Source organism: Carlito syrichta, unplaced genomic scaffold, assembly GCF_000164805.1.
Source record: "Carlito syrichta isolate Samal-C Ts95f unplaced genomic scaffold, Tarsius_syrichta-2.0.1 Scaffold313473, whole genome shotgun sequence".
NCBI lineage: Eukaryota > Metazoa > Chordata > Mammalia > Primates > Tarsiidae > Carlito > Carlito syrichta.
In genome coordinates this window covers 156798-172988 of record NW_007257569.1, presented here as the reverse complement: position 1 = coordinate 172988, position 16191 = coordinate 156798, and the positions used below count along the sequence as shown (strand labels likewise).

Below are 16191 nucleotides of genomic sequence, written 5' to 3'. Positions count from 1 at the left end.
CCAAGGTTCTCAGGACCTGTTCTGTTTCACAAGGCATCTGCAATGTCTACAGCTCAACCCCAAATAAAGAAAGAAAAAAATTCAGGCATAAAGACTTGTGCTTGGGTTTCCTATTCTCCAAATTGTCTCAAGTTGAAGAATGACATTTTAAGATTCACTATTCACTTGTTGGCCTTATGTCCTGTATTCTCTTTTTGCGCAGTGTGGGCTCATCTACAAAATGAGGACAATTATAAAGCTGATGTGGAGACTAAATGATAATCTAGGTAAAGCAGGTAGCATATGGAAAGCATTCAGTAAATACTACTCATTATTATTTCACAAGCAAGACTGGCAAGGCTAACAAAACTGCCCTGAGGCTGGGATCAGACAGTGAGTTGGGGGGGGGAGGGTGTAGAAGGAAGAGAGGGAGAGAGATATCGAGATTTTAGTTTCAATCCTACCTCCCATCTAGGGTTCCCCCATCTCTTTCTGGTTTCTTCTTTTAAAGATATGCCTCTCATGCACAATGACTGTTTGCAGGGGCACTGCTTCACTCTTTCCGTCCTGAACAACAATTATATAGTAATACAGTGCAATAATTGTTACACTCAACATAGTGTCAGGAGTCCATTCTTTATGGTTGATTTCTACAAGCCTAATACCAGTCTCAATGTATTTTTCTCAATATGATATAATCACACTTATTCTCCCTGCCTACAACTGTTCCACTCCACTGTCCTCAACTCAGGATGGAAGATTACAAGCTTCTCTTTGCCTTCTTCCTGTAGTACTCGCAGAACCCATAAAATTTTTCAAATAGATCACCTTGTGACCTTGATAAAATCCTTTTCCCTATCTGGGCCTCAGTCCTCTCATTTGTATTTGTAAATGTATCTGTCCAGATGATTGCTAAGGCTTCTTCCAACTCTGTTACCAAAACAGAGAGACGTTAAGGCTGAAACAGCCCAGATGCAGGTAACAGAGTGATATCCTGCCTTAAAAAAAAAAACAAAGGAAAGAAACATACATAATTGATCAGGAGAACAAAATGTATTAGACAAAGTTGATTGTTCTAAAAATAGATTTTTAAGAATGGTACAGCAATTTGAAAAAATCCAGCAAAAAAGGTAAAGTAGATTGTTAGAGAAATAAATGAAAGAGAAAATAAAAACATTTTATAAATGAATGTTATATTAGAAACAACCAAAAATAGAGGGAAAGTATGATAGGACATATGTTAAGATATGAGGAACAGGCTAGAGGGAAAGATTGAAAGGACAAAAATATTAGAATGATATAAAGAAGTTACACAAAGGAAAATATTAACTCTCACATCCTCTGTTACCAAAATAGAGTGACAATAAGGCTGAAATGAGCCAGACACAGTGGCTCACACCTGTAATCCCAGTACTTTGGGAGGCCGAGGCAGAAGGATTACTTTAGCCTTTTCTTTTAGAACTTTTCTAAAGTTCAGCAATTCTTATAGTTTCAGCTTTTTGAAAAATAGGAATGTGATAGAAATAATATTTAAAGATACAATAGAAGAAATGGTCCCTGAAATAAAGACTTTAATCTGTAGATTTAAAAAAATAACATATACTGTATATTAGGAGAAAAATGACATAAAAAGATGAACCCAAGGTATATCCTGAAAAAAACTACTCACCTTCAGAAATAAAGAATTGATCATATATATGAGAATTCAAGCAGAAAAGGCAGATTACTTACAAGGAAGAAAGAATTAGGTTGATGTCAGTCATCTCCACAGGGATATCCAAATGCTTGAAGATAATAGCACATGACACTACAGTTTTGAGAACATAAAGTATGACCCCTAAAACTCCATATCCAGATGTGGCGGGTGAAGGGTAAATTTCTTCATATCCATTTTCTTCTTTTTTTTAAACACAAAGAACCCAGATTTCAGCTAGACAATGACCGTCAACTGAAAGACTATTAATCCATAGCCATTTAATTAAGCTTTGGCCAAAGCACACAAGCAGAAATTTTGTATGTCACTTCAGAGACATCTCCTTAAAGATAAGGAGCCTACCCCTCTCTATTTTTTTTTCTTCATCTTGCTGCCTGAAGTACGGGCATGATGTCTGGGAGTATGGTCATGATGTCTGGCACTCAAGCAGCCTTGTGAACTGTGAGGACCGGGGACATTCATTTTTTAAGAAATGGTAGAGTGGTGAGCTGAAAGTCCCTAATGAATTCATGGAGGGATCAGGTCAGTTCTAGACTTCCATTATATGAGAGAGTAATATACTTACAACTTTTTAGACTCTCTTATGTGTACATGTGTTGAAAGCCTAGTACTAAAGCCTAAAACTGACAGGGTGTGGTGGCTCACCCCTATATTTCCAGCACTTTGGGAGGTCAAGGTAAGAGGATTGCCTGAGCCCATGGGTTCAAGACCAGCCTGGGCAACTTGGGGAGACCTCATCTCTACAATAAAAAAAAAAAAAAAGCCAGGTATGGTGGCCTGTGCCTGTAGTTCCAGCTGAGATGGAAGGATCATCTGATCCCAGCAGGTCAAGGCTGTGGTGGCCATGAGCGTGCCACTGCACTCCAGCCTGGGCAACAGAGTAAGACTCCAACTCAAAAAAAAAATAAATAAAAAATAAAGCCTCCGAACTAAACTCTAAATGATTACAACAACAGCTGTCATTTTGGTATTTTTAAAAAGGGACAGGCCTTCTCAAGCTTCAGAGGAAAATTAGATGATGAAACTCAGTCAAAAAAGAAAGAAGATATCAAAATGACATAGAAATAGGGGATACAGAAGGATTAATGAAAAAATGGTCTTGTATATAAAGCTAAGATTAAATAATTGTGCAAATTATAGTTACAGACAGAATGTAAGTGATAAAAATCAATAGGATGGTGGAATGGTGTATGTGTTGATTTTCCCATCTTGCATCACATTGGGTCAATAAATATAGTTGAGAATTGAATTTTTAAAAAATTAACATGATCCCTGGTGTTTTTAATACATTTTTTGGAAAAAAATTTAGGAACCAATAACTTTCAGAGTGAAGAATCATTTTTCTAAAGTTGAGCAATTTTTTTTTTTTTATGAGTTTGAGTCTCACTCTGTTGCCCAGGCTGGAGTGCAGTGGCACACTCATGGCCACCGCAACCTCAACCTGCTGGGCTCAGGTGATCCTTCTGCCTCAGTCTTCCAAGTAACTGGAACTGCAGGCATGCACCACCACGCCCAGCTAAGTTTTTGATTTATTATAGAGATAAGGTCTTGCCAAGTTGCCCAGGCTGGTCTCGAATCTGTGGGCTCCGGCAATCCTCTCACCTCACCTCAGCCTCCCAAAATACTGGGATTATAGATGTGAGCCACCGCGCCTGGCCGGAGCAATTCTTATAGTTTCACTTCAATTCCTTTACCTTTATTAAATGCAAATAGAGTTATTATATTTTATTTTAAAATAGCAGGTAGAGTGTGATTCTCATTTTTGTCTGCCAATCTGTCTTGTTCTCACTCTACCTATATTTACCCACCTACTTCCTCATCTTTCCATCTATATCTTTTTTTTTCTTTGAGTAGGAGTCTCACTCTGTCACCCAGGCTAGAGTGCAGTGGCACGTTCATGGCCGCCACAATCTCGACCTGCTGGGCTCAGGTGATACTTCCACCTTAGTCTTTTAAGTGACTGGAACCACAGTCATTTGCCACCACACCTGGCTAATTTTTTGATTTATTGTAAAGATGAAGTCTCACCATATTGCTCAGGTTGGTCTTGAGCCCCTGAGCTCTGGCAATCCTCTCACCTCCACCTCTCAAGGTGCTGGGATTACAGGCTTGAGCCACTGAGCCCAGCCTGTCTACATCTTAGAATCACATAGAATATTATGTGACAGATCTTCAAGTATCATTTGTTTTGGGTCTGAATAATGGAATTTCTTTTATTTATTTTTTTGTTCCCATATTTTAATAAAGATCATGTGTTATTTTGATAAAATATAACAACTCTGTAAAAACCAATTTTTAAAAAAATAGGAGTCTCACTCTGTCACCCAGGCTGGAGGGCAGTGGCATGCTCACAGCCATTGCAGCCTCAACCTGCTAGCTCAGGTGATCCTTTTGTCTCAGCCTTCCAAGTAACTGGAACCACAGGCATGTGCCGCCACACCCGGCTAGTTTTTTGATTTATTGTAGAGACGAGATCTTGCCAAGTTGCCTAGGCTGGTCTAGAACCCCTGGGCTCAGACAATCCTCTTGCCTCTGCCTCCCAAAGTGCTGTGATTACAGGCATGAACCACCGCGCCCAGTTGAAAATTTTTTTAAACAAAGGAATTTCTCCCACTTTCTTGTGGGAAAATTTTATAGCTATGCCCAAATAAAAACGAATACCTGCCCTCATACTCAGGAACTAATAGAACTTATGTTCCAAACTTTCAATTTTACTATAATTATGAACAGAGGTAATAATTGTACAATAACAACTTTGGAATAAAAAGTCAATATCCACAGCTCTTGTCATCCATCTTCCTGAAGGCAATACTTCACAATTGCACTCTAATTTTATTTTTGTCAAAGGAAAATTTTAATCTCACAAACAAATATGTTTAGAAATAAAGTAAGTAGAGAATGTTTTATCCTCATTTCCTAGATGGGCAAACGGCAACCAAGGTAACAGACCAAAATAGTAGCAGAGTAGGGACTAGAATGAAAATATTCTAATTTCCACACCAGATGTTCCCAGAGAAAGGCATTTATTGTTATTTTCCCCCAGTTGAATATGGCTGGTTTTCATGGCAATAAGATAACAAACACATAACTGACAGAGTCACTGGTTCATAGAATTTTAGACTTTCCAGGGACCTTAGGGATTATGTTAGGTGGGAATTCTTTAGAGAGGCATTGACAGCCTCCTCTCAAGTTGGAGTGAAGTTTACGGGCCTCCAGGCTTCCATTATAACTGGAGATTTCTTTTTTTCTGATCTGATTTACATATTAATGTTCCACATAAGATTTCTCTTGAAAAAGAGGCCTGACTTCTACAAATAGGTTTAAAACCACTGATAGCCTAAGCTTACAAAAATAAGTGATTCAATACAATTATTGCAAAGTGAGGAAGTTTTAAGACGTACCAACCAAGAGGAGAAGGCCAAAATGGCCAACAATAGACACTGGATAACTGCCGTTCTCAGCAAAGAAGTCTAAAAGGAGGAATGAGCCTGGTGTTTTGAGGATCTTCCTGGAAACACAAGCTGAGGTTTATTGGATGGTCACCTAGGGCTGCAGAATACAGACCGCTCCAAGACCCAGCCACCCTCAGAAGCATCCCTGATACAAGATCGGGAGAGTACTCTTGAAGAAGGAAGTGGTCAGTGAACAAGGGTTTTTACACACCTCTTGTGAGCCTCTATAGTCCTAGCCAATGGAGAGACAGCCCAGGCCATCTCCCTGCACCCCCTCCTGCACCAACCAGGTGCAGAGAGCTGCCCAGAACCAGGACAGAAGACTAGCTGGATCTACAAGAGGTCTAGGGACTCCAGTTTCTGGTGAGTACCAGCACTGGCAGCCAGCAACCCTCCACCATGGAGAGATTCCATTGGGCTCACCCTGTGGGGGTGGTCTGCACCATATGGGTGTTCCCCTCTCCCTCCCTCTCCAGCCCTCAGCAGAGGTGATCATCCACTTTGGGGATGTTTCTCCAGCGGTGCCTGATCTGGCCCCAGATCAGGGCTGCAAAACACAGCTTGCCTTCAGGGGCTGCCATCACTGTAATTGCTCTTCCCATGGAGCAGGGTGGGAATTAGAAGATGATGTACCCCTGATGCAGTGTGGCAGTGGTAGCCCCACCCACCTGTGGCAGGGCTTTGCTAACAACTCTGTGGCCCTTCTTTCTATCCCTGTGTGAGTGGAGCAGACTTGCCTAGATGAGAGGGGACCACTTCACAGGCCCCAGAACACCTGTGCCAGAGTAGAACTATGGGAACCCTCCTGGCTGCCCGCCAATCCTGCTGACAAGACATGTGGGCTGTGGATGGGGATCATGGAGCTCCCGGCCAGCCAGGATTCCTGCCACTTGTGCTGGAGGGGGTTAGGCTCCTGATCTGAAATAAGGGATTTGCCCTACCCTTGCCAGACTGCTCCCCAGCTCACTACTCTCCTTCCTACCTCTGTCCCTTCCACAGGTGGACCAGAGGAAGGAGGTCAAGTAAGAAAATAATACAAATTGTCACCCCAAATAATAGTAATGTTATCAAATAACAAAACAAAAAATAAAAAGACACTGCTTTCACAGATGAGGAAGAACCAGCAAAAAAAAAACAAAAACAAAAACAAAACACCAGCAATCCCCAAAACCTTAAGGAGTCAACACCCACAAAGGGACTTCTCAGATCCTAAGCAATGGAATCCATCCAGAATTATCTGACCCTGATAGCAGACATAGAATTCAGACTAGGGATGGCAAAGAAATGTAACAAGATCCAGGAGAAGGTGGACACTCAAATCAATCAGGCCACAAAAACATATAGAAAGTGAAAGCAGACCTGGTCATTCTAAGAAATAACTAAACCCAACCTCATTTACAATAACCCCACCAAAAATAAAGCATCTTGGTGTTCATCTAACCAAAGAGGTGAAAAATCTTTACAATGCACTGCTCAAGGAAATCAGAGATGACACAAACAAATAGAAAAACATCGCATACTTTTGGATTGGAAGAATCAGTATTATCAAGATTCCGATTTTACCCAAAGCAATCTACAGATTTGATGCAATCCCAATCAAGCTACCAGAACATTTTTCACAGATCTAGAAAATTTTCTCCTGGAATTTCAAAACACAATAGCAAGACTTAACCACAGAATTGACTAGACAGAGAAAATAATCTCAGAGGTTGAAGATTAAATTATTAAATTAACCCAGTCTGACAAAAATAAGAAGAAAATAGTTGGAAAAAAAGAGAAAAGCCTACAACAGTTTTGAGATTCTGTAAAGAGATAAAACCTATGGCTCGTTGGCATTCCTGAGAAAGAAGGGGAAACTGAGAAAATCCTGAACAAGCCTTTCAAGATGTTACCCAAGAAAACTTCCCCTATCTCTTGCCATGCAGATGCATGAGATCCAGAGAACTAATGTGAGATATTACATGAGAAGACCATCCCCAAGGCACATAATAATCAGACTTGCCAAAGTGAGCATGAAAGAAAACATCCTAAAGGCAGCTAGAGAAAAGAGACAGATCACCCACCAAGAGAGACCCATAATAATTGCAGCAGACCTCTCAGCAGAAAACTTACAATGCAGAAGGAAATGGCTCTCTTAACATTCTTGAAGAAAAGCAATTCCAGCCAAGAATTTCCTACCTGCCATGCTAAGCTTCATTAATGAAGGAGAAGTCCCTCCAAGACATGCAATCCCTAAGAGAATATGCCACTTCCAGACCAGCCTATCAGGGGATGCTTAAGAAAGTTCTAAGCACAGAAATGAAAGACCAATTCCACCCCTGCAAAAGCACAGGTAAGCACAGAGTTTACAAACCAAACTAATAAACCACAAAGCCTAGAAGGCAAAGAAAATTCTTGATAACATATGATAGGAACAAACCCTCACATATAATTAACTTAAACATGAATGAATTGAACGTGCCACTCAAAAGGCAGAGCATGGCAAATTGGATAAAGAAGCGTGATCCATCTTTCTGCCACCTTCAGGAACCCTGTCTTACTGCAAATGACACCCACAGGTTCAAGGTAAAAAGCTGGAGAAATATTTTCTAGGAAAATGGAAAACAAAAAGGGGCAGGAGGAGCTATTCTTATATCAGATAAAACAGACTTGAAATGAGTAGAGGTTAAAAAAAACAGGGAAGGGCACTACATAATGATAAAAGACTCAATTCACCAGCAAGAAATATCCATCTTGAATGTATACACACCCAACATAGGAGCACCAGACTTATAAAATGATAGCCAATAGCCATACAATAATAGTCAGAGACTTCAATATCCTGTTAACAGCTTTAGACAGATCATTGAGGCAGAAAACTAACAAAAAAAATCTGGAACCTTAGCTTGACACTGGACCAATTAGATCCAATATGCATCTACAGTGTACTTCACCCAACAACAACTGAATATATATTCTTCTTATCAGCATACAAAACATATCCCAAGACCAACCACATACTTACTCATAAATCAATCATGAGCAAATTTCAAAAGATTGAAGTCATACCAAGCATCTTCTCAGACCACAGAAGAATAAAAGTAAATATGATCACAAACAGGAACCCCTTAGAAAACACAAATACATGGAAATTAAACAACATGCTTCAGAATGACTTTTGGGTTAACACAGAAATCAAGACAGAAATAAAATGATTTTTAGAAACAAACAAAGACACAACATATCAAAACTTCTAGGATACCATGAAATTAATACCAAGAGGGAAGTTTATAACATCACATGCACACATCAAGAAAATAGAGATCTCAAGTATAATGTCTAATATCACACCTAAGGGACCTGGAACGACAAGAACAATCCAATCCCAAAGCCAATAAAAAAATGGGAATTACCAAAATTAATTTTAAACTAAATAAAATAGAGACCCAAAAAAATCTTACAAATGGTCAATGGGTCAAAAGTTGATTCTTTGAAAGGAGAAATATGATTGACAGACCCTTGACCTGATTAATAAAGAGAGAGAGAAAAAAGTTGCATAAACACAATCAGAAATGAAAATGGCTATATTACAGCTGACCTTGAAGAAAGACAAAAGATTATCAGAGATTACCATGAACATCTGTGTGCAAGTAAGTTAGAAAATCTAGAGGAAATGGAAAACAACAAACAACCTCAAAAGCTTGAAACAGGAAGAAATGGAAACCAAAACAGACAAATAATAATCCAAGAAATTGATTCAGTAATAAGAAACCTCCCTGCCAAAAAAACCAGATGGTTTCTTGGCTGAATTCTACCAGATTTGCAAGGAAGAGCTGAGACCAATTCTACAGAAAGTATTCCAAGCAATTGAGAAAGAAGGAATCCTCCATAGCTTATTCTATGAAATCAATATCATCCTGCAACCCAAAAATGACAAAGACCCAACAAGAAAAGCTAACTTCATGCCAATCCCCCTAATGAACGTAGATGCAAAAATTCTCAATAAGATACTAGCAATTCATATCCAACAGCACATTATATGGATCATTTGTCATGATCAAGTAGGCTTCACTCCTGGGATGCAAGTCTGGTTTGATGTTTGTAAATCAATAAATGTAATCTACCACACAAAGAGCTGTAAAACCAAGAACCACATGATTATCTCTGTAGATTCAGGAAAAGGATTCAATAAAATCCAACATCCCTTTTTGATAAAAACCCTCAAACACCTAGCCATCAGAGGAGCATTCCTCAAAATAATAAGAGTCTTCTGTGACAAACCTTCAGCCAACATTATACTTAATGGGCAGAAGCTGGAAGCATCCTCCTAAAAACTAGAACAAGACAAGGATGTCCATTCTCATCACTGTTATTTAACATATTAGTGGACGTCCTAGTCACAGCAATCAGGCAGGAGAAAGAAATTAGAGGTATCCAAATAGATAAAGAGGAATTAATTATCCTTCTTCACAGATGGTATAATTTTATACCTAGAAAACCCTACAGAGTCTACCAAAAACTTCTTTGCTCTGGTAAGCAACTTCAGTAAAGTCTTGGTATACAAAATCAATGTGCAAAAATTAGTTTTATTTCTAAACACAACAGGCAGGCTGAGATCCAAATAAAAAACATAACCTCATTTACAATAGCCACACACAAAAATAAAACACCTTGGTATTCATCTAACTAAAGAGGTGAAAGATCTTTACAATGAGAACTACAAAACGCTGCTCAAGGAAATCAAAGATAATACAAACAAATGGCAAAACATTCCATGCTCTTGGTTGGGAAGAATCAATATTGTCAAGATGCCCATGCTATGCAAAGCGATCAGCAGATTCAATGCAATCCCTGTCAAACTACCAGCAACCTTTTTTTTCACAGACCTACGAAAGACAATACTTAAATTAATATGAAAGCAAAAGAGAGATCAAACAGTTAAAGCAATCCTTAGCAAAAAGAACAAAACTAGTGGTATCACATACCACAGACTTCAAACTTTACTGCACGGCTACAGTATTGAAAATAGCATGGTACTGGTACAAAAGTAGATACATCGACCAATAGAACAGGACAGAGAACCCAGAAATAAAACTACATACCTTCAACCAACTCATCTTTGACAAAGCTGACAAAAACAAACATTGGAGAAAGGAAACCCTATTTAGCAAACTATGCTGGGGAAACTGATAACCGCATGCAAAAGAATAAAACCAGACCTCTACCTATCACTATATTAAAAAATTAACTCTAAATGGATCAAAGACTTAAATGAAGCCTCAAACTACAAGAATCTTAAAAGAAAACCTAGGAAACACTCCCTTAAATATCAGCCTTTGCAATGAATTCATGGCCAAGTCCTTAAAAACAAATGCAGCAAAAACCAAAATTGACAGGTGGGAGCTTTTCAAACTCAAAAGTTTTTGTACAGGAAAAGAAACCATCAAGAAAGTAAAGAGACAACCCACAGAGTGGGATAAAATATTTTCAGGCTATGCATCTGACAAAAGCCTAACATCCAGAATCTATAAGGAACTCAAATAAATTGACAGAAAAAAACCCAAACCCCATTAAAAAGTGGACAAAGACATGGACAGATACTTCTCAAAGGAAGACATCCAAACAGCCAACAAACGTGAAAAAATGCTCAGCATCACGAATCATCAGAGAAATGCAAATGAAACCACAATAAGATACCATCTCACACTCCTCAGGATGGCTGTCATTAAAAGGTCAAAAAACAACAGGTGTTGGTGAGGCTGCAGAGGAAAGGGAATGCTTCTACACTGTTGGTGGGAGTGTAAGCTAGTTCAACCTTTGTGGAAAGCAATTTGGAGATTTCTCAAAGAACTAAAAATAGATCTACCATTCAACCCAGCAACCCATCTCCTGGAAATATAACCAGAGGAACACAAATTGTTCTGCCAAAAAGACACCTGCACACATATGTTTATTGCAGCATTATCCACAATAATAAAAACATGGAACTAACCCAGATGCCCATCGGAGGTGGACTGGATAAAGAAAATGTGGTACATATACACTATAGAATACGACACAGCCATAAAGAAAAACAAAACGTTGTCCTTTGCAGTAACATGGATGAAGCTGGAGACCATCATTCTAAATGAATTGTCACAGAAACAAAAAACGGAATGCCACATATTCTCACTCATAAGTGAGCACTAAACATTGGATACATGGGCACAAGGGCAGAAACAACAGATGCTGGGCACTGCTGAAGGAGGAGGAGAGGGAAGGAGGGAGGATAAGGAATACAAAACTATCCATTGGGTACCTTGCCCACCACTTGTGGGATTGGGGAAAGAGCTTACCAGAAGCTCAAATTTTGCCTTCACACAATATACTTATGTAGCAAATTTTCATATGACTCAAAAAAAAGTACCAACCAGGCACAGTGGCTCACACCTGTAATCCCAGCACTTCGGTAGGCTGAGGTGAGAAGATTGCCTGAGTCCATGAGTTCGAGACCAGCCTGGGCAACTTGGTGAGATCTCATCTCTACAAAAAATTAGCCAGGTGTGGTGGCTCATGCCTGTAGTCCCAACTACTTGGAATGCTGAGGTGGAAGGACTGCCTGAGCCCAGCAGGTCGAGGCCGCGGTGGCTGTGAGCATGCCACTGCACTCCAGCCTGGGCGATGGAGTGATAGAGTGAGACACCAATTCAAAAAAGAAAAAAAGTACCAACCAATTCACAGGAGAATAAGAAGTCCTGAGCCAGACTTTATTTTGGGACTGTGTGATATTCCATTTAGAAGCAGCTGCTTTTCTGAATTCACACTTCTTTTTTCTAAACCACTAGCTAACTAACCCAAGTGTACAGACTGTACATATCTTATGCGGTCAAGAAATTGCAGATTTCATGCACGAACAAGAACCAGAGGAAATTTTCAAATGTCTTGCCTTGTAATGTTTCATGTTATAACTTTGAACAATGTCTACTGGGAGCATCTGCCTTTGGTTAAAAATGTGGGGACATTTTAAAGGCAGCAGGGATTTTTTTTTTTTTTTTTTTTGAGTTGGAGTCTCACTCTGTCGCCCAGACTAGAGTGCAGTGGCATGCTCATGGACACCCCAGTGTTGACCTGCTGGGCTCCAGAGATCCTTCCACCTCAGCCTTCCAAATAGCTGGAACTATAGGCACGCCCTACCACACCGTGCTAATTTTTTATTTATTGTAGAGACCAGGTCTTGCCAAATTGAGCGGGCTTGTCTCGAACCCGTGGCCTCAGGCAATCCACTCACTATGGCCTCCCAAGTGCTGGGATTATAGGTTGAGCCACTGAGCCCAGCTGATGTTTTTTACTACATATAAATATCACTATGCATCTGAAGTTGATGAAGTCAATTAAATGCACATCATAGGCAATAGAATAATTTATATTTATCAAGTGCTTTTCTTTTTTTTTTTTTTTTTGAATTGGAGTCTCACCTCTGTCACCCAGACTGGAGTGCAGTGGCCGCCGACCACCACAGCCTCGACCTGCTGGGCTCCGGCGATCCTTCCGCCTCAGCCTTCCAAGTAGCCGGAATTACAGGAATGCGCTACCACGCCCGGCTGATTTTTTGATTTATTGTAGAGATGAAGTCTCACTGCCCAGGCGGGTCTGCGAACCCGCAGGCTCAGGCAATCCACTCACCTCAGCCTCCCAAAGGCGCGGGATTACAGGCTGAGCCACTGAGCCCGGCATCAAGAGCTTTTCAAGTTATAGTCAGTAAACAGAATTTTGTCTCTTAAGAAGGACACAGGTTTTACCACTTAGTAAGTCTTACCACTTAGTAGTTGGGAAACCTCAGGCAAGCCTGCTTAGCCCACTGATGCTCAGTTTTGTTATCTGTGAAATGGAACTATTGTGAAGATTAGAGTGTATTGACAGATATTAAATGCCAAACTTGCCCTCAAGAAATTTTATTTCCTTTCCTCCTCCCTCCTGAAAAATTAAGTATAAGTGACATTTTTTACTGATTGAAACGCATTTTAAATAAACAGGAGTGTAAATATCTCTATAATGACGAATCATTTTAAGCTGGGTGCAGTGGCTCATACCTATAATCCCAGCACTTTGGGAAGTTTAGGCGGAGGATGGCTTGTGGCCAGGAGTTTGAGACCAGCCTGGGTAACAAAGTGAGACCTTGCCCCTACAGATAATAGAAAAATTAGCCAGGTGTGGTGGCACATACCTGTAGTTCCAGCTACTTGAGAGGAGGCAGGAGGACCACTTGAGCCCATAAGTTTGAGGCTGTGGTGAGCTGTGATTATGCCACCGCACTCCGGTCTGGGTGATTGAGACCATGTCAAAAAAAAAAAAAAAATCATTTTGCAGTCTGAATCATAAGCAATTGTCAATATACTGCGATGAAAAGAGCCCAAGGCCAATAATCAGAGTCCTTGACTCTCATCTCCATTCCACCATTCTTAGGTTGAACCATTGAAATAACCATTTTTATAGGTCACAAGTGCTGGAGAAACTATAATATCTCTGAGATTCAATTCTCTTATCTGTTAGGTAAATTTAGATAACTACATTAATTCACTGAGTAGACATTTATATGCCTATTATCTGGCAGGCACTGTTTTAGGAGATGGCAGAAGAGTGAAGAACATGACAATATCTGTTTCCTTGAGTAATATTCAACAGGGAGACCTATGATCAATAAGCAAGCAAACTGAAATAATACAATTTTTTTTAGGCAGGAATACAGTATTCAGTGATTAAGTGATGTCTAAGATTTGCTTCAGCTGGAAAATGATAAAATATCAGGCCATTTTTGGGTAATACATTGTATTTTTGTTCTTACTGAATTCATGTACTACTAGATATACTCATAAATAAATTTGTACTTCTTAAAAATGGAAAGAAGTACTATGATCATAGGAAATCTGGAAGAGAATCTGTAGAAAATTTTGAATAAAAGGATTGAGGGTTCAATAGAGCACACACACTGTCCCCAGAGGGACCAAAGGGGAACAGAAAAGGATCGAGAGGGTCACATGAGGAACTATTTGGCTGCTTGTAACATAGAAATACCAAATAATGAGACTGCAAGAATAAGATTTTGGTTTTCTCATGAATCAGAAATTCAACCCCAGTTGATCCCAGGCTAGTCTGGTACCACAATGCCTCAGTGCAGGTGGTTGTCAACCATCTTTACCACAGATTTTGCTCCTTGTTCTGTGATTTAATGGTTGCAAGATGCAGAGGGAAACACTTCCTGCAACATGGCACCAATGTGTCCAACAGAAAGAGGTAAAGGTTAAAGGGTAACCTGCCAACTTAGTTTGCCTATTTTTGAAGAGTTTTGAAGCCTCGGCCAGCAACTTTCACTTACAAGCTCATTAGCCGGAACTGGACCACCCTGACATTTTCCACTTGCACACATGGCTACCCTAGACAGAATCAAGATTATTTCAATAGAGAGGAGGGTGAGGATGACTACTGGCTAGTGACCCAGCGGTATCTGCCACAGATATGGAGCAGACTTCACTAAGAAACATGTTTCGGAACGTCGGTGAGGCAAACATTTACCAGGAAAACCATTACTAAAAGAATATGTTGACATGAAACTTCTGATATAGCAAATTTTTTTGTTGTTTTCTTGAGTCGGAGTCTCACTCTGTCGCCCAGGCTGGAGTGCAGTGGCATGCTCACGGTCACCACAGACTTGACCTGCTGGGCTCAGATGATCCTTCTGCCTCAGCCTTCCAAGTAGTTGGAGCTACAGGCCTGTGCCACAATGCCCGGCTAATTTTTTGACTTATTGTAGAGATGAGGTCTCGCCAAGTTGCCTGGGCTGGTCTCGAACCCATGAGCTCAGACAGTCCTCTCACCTCGGTCTTCTAAAGTGCTGGAATTTTAGGCATGAGCCATCCTTCCTGACCCACTTTTTATTATTTACTAAGGTAAAGCCCACCTGTAAAACCAACCCCAGGGCTTGATTTGAGTAAACATGGAAACATTACATTTAGTTTAAATGATTTTCTATTTTATTCATTCCACATAAGATTGAAGAATAATTATAAACAAACAAAAACAAAATGATGAAATAAACAGTGAAGGGGCTCGTGTCATAAAACAAGATAAAATAAAATCCAAGGGGAGTGATAGTCATACAAGGATGCATAGGTCCTTAGAATTAAGAGAGGGTTCCACAGGTGTGGCTGTCCCTTACCATTTGGACTCTAGCAAGCCAAATATTTGTTTAAAATCTGGTTTAAATGTTTACCAAAATTCGCTGAATAAAAAGATATTTATAATGCATACACAGGTGTCCACCAAGTAAAGCTTTATGGGTGGGTGAATGCCAAGGGTTCCTGGAGATATCCCTTACCTTGGTGCTCAGAGACACTCTGAAGCAGAAAGTAAGAGGTGCAGGTACACAGGCCCGATGCAAGGTCACCCTGCAGGGTACTGTGGAAGCTGTGGTACTGGACTCTGCAGCAGTGACCAGAGGAGGTGAGAGTGTGAAGGGGTATTCGAGAGGCCATCAGCTCACCACCCAGTCCTTCCAAACCAGTCTTTCTTGGGTCGAAGGTTGACAGTATACTTGTTACCAGTTTCCAGGGAGTTGTTTTTTTTGTTGTTGTTTTAGTCAGAGTCTCACTCTGTTGCCCAGACTAGAGTGCAGAGGCATGCTCACGGCCACTGCAGCCTCAACCTGTTGGACTCAGGTGATACTTCTGCCCCGACCTTCCAAGTATCTGGAACCACAGGCGTGTGCCACCATGCCCAGATAATTTTTGATTTATTGTAGAGATGAGATCTCACCATGTTGCTCAGGCGGGTCTTGAACCCCTGAGCTCAGGTAATCCTCTCACTTCCACCTCCCAAAGTGCTGGGATTACAGGTTTGAGCCACCGTGATCCTTCCACCTCAGCCTTCCAAGTAGCCAGAACTATAGCCGCATGCTATCATGCCCGGCTAATTTTTTTTTGTCTTTTTGTACTTTTATTTATAATCAATATTTTTATTATGATATTGTGGGGTACAGTTAAGGGTTAGGTATACAAATATGCTTCGTTCGGGCACCCTTGTTGATAACAGGTG

At 40.3% G+C, this 16191-nt stretch overlaps 1 pseudogene across 1 annotated transcript in view; it reads left to right on the top strand.

Moving 5' to 3' along the window:
- The first annotated feature begins 14616 nt into the window (after positions 1-14616).
- LOC103273069 overlaps positions 14617-16191 on the top strand; it is a 10571-nt pseudogene continuing 8996 nt past the window's right edge. Inside the window, exon 1 of the transcript XR_505165.1 lies at positions 14617-14656. The product of XR_505165.1 is annotated as a 40S ribosomal protein S9-like (transcript). The remainder of the gene's footprint in view (positions 14657-16191) is intronic.